General features: G+C 36.2%; 1 non-coding gene across 1 annotated transcript; it reads left to right on the top strand.

The window, feature by feature from the left end:
• The first annotated feature begins 36 nt into the window (after positions 1 to 36).
• trnai-uau (transfer RNA isoleucine (anticodon UAU)) lies at positions 37 to 130 on the top strand. Its single transcript has 2 exons — positions 37 to 74; positions 95 to 130. It is a non-coding gene; the product is annotated as a tRNA-Ile (tRNA).
• The last annotated feature ends 1,265 nt before the right edge of the window (positions 131 to 1,395 follow it).

Genomic DNA, 1,395 nt, shown 5'->3' with positions numbered 1-1,395 from the left:
GCAGCGTCAGTCTGTATAAGGATCACAACTTGCCCAGCTCCAGTGGCGCAATCGGTCAGCGCGCGGTACTTATACAGCAGTGCATAGCGGAGTTATGCCGGGGTTGTGAGTTCAAGCCTCACCTAGAGCAGTGTTTTCAGCTACTGAAAGCAACTGTCGAGTTTAGATACTCTTAGGTATTTGATGGAGATAAACTAACATCAAATGAACAAGTAAAGGTTTATTTTGAGTCACAATCAAAGAAGGCTCCACAGCTGAAACATTATGTTTCCTTCTCTTTTCAGCATGGAATAAACCTTGACTTTTCCTTTGAAGCCCATGCATGCTGACGCAGCTCCCTACTAAAATTACCATCAGCTGTGTACCTCCAACTGACCTGTACACAAATATATGAGAGAGGTCTACTGTGATGAGAGGAGCACTGAAGACTTGAAAAAGCTCTCGCATTAGATTCTGTGTTTTTGTTGTTCCCCAGATTTGTTTTTAATGTTCTTTTTCTTTTGAAGGTGTTGCGTTTGTTTTTTTTTCATAGTTGTTAGACTACTACAGGGATTTACCTAGGTTCCTGAAAGATTCTCGTTTTGTGTTTGTTGTGTTTTCGGGTTACAACATTTTTTTTTCTATTGATAGGACCCCACACATTACTATGGGAGTAGTTAACTTTAGTTCTTACATTGTACCTGAAATTACCACATAAACAACTACTCTGTTTCCATTTTTTTAAAAGGCACAAGTGAAGTTTGTTTTTCCTTGCTGCTGATTGGTAGCTACAATGGGTCAATTGCAATAAACTTATATACAATAAACTCCGCTGAAATTTGTCAGCAGCTCTGTACTAAACCTGTTCTCGATTGCAACAAACCTAAAATAACAGCTGCTGCCCATTAGATGTTACTGCATTAGGAGTCTAGCTTAAGCCACCTCTTCATAGGTTTTAAGCAACTCGGTAGCGGACTAAGCAGAACAATTGATCACATTAGAACTGTCTTGAATGTAATGGAAATAATGTACTCATTAATTAACAAGCTTATGCACCACTTGCTTGAAAATTATTATTATATTTAACTAAAATTGCTTTCCAGACACCACAAATATTCACAATGAATGTTATCATAACACATTTTTAGTAATACAAGTGTTATTTATTAATAATTAGGTTCCATGTATATCTTTATTAATAGCTGTATTACAAGTAATGCATATACAGTCTTTATTACAGTTAGTTTTCAGTTATCCTGGGTAGGGAAGAGAATGGAAATTAAGGAAATAAAAATTTAAAGGGCTTAAGTCTTCAATGTGTTCTGTCATAGCTGTGTGTTGTCACATCTGTCATATCTGGGTGTTAATTTAGTATATTTGATGTATTATTTATTGTGATTTGACACTACACTTGTA

The sequence above is a fragment of the Atractosteus spatula genome (genome assembly GCF_055471065.1).
Source record: "Atractosteus spatula isolate fAtrSpa1 chromosome 10 unlocalized genomic scaffold, fAtrSpa1.hap1 SUPER_10_unloc_14, whole genome shotgun sequence".
Lineage (NCBI taxonomy): Eukaryota > Metazoa > Chordata > Actinopteri > Semionotiformes > Lepisosteidae > Atractosteus > Atractosteus spatula.
Note: the sequence above shows the minus strand (reverse complement) of the source record. Positions and strands in the feature narration are given on the sequence as shown.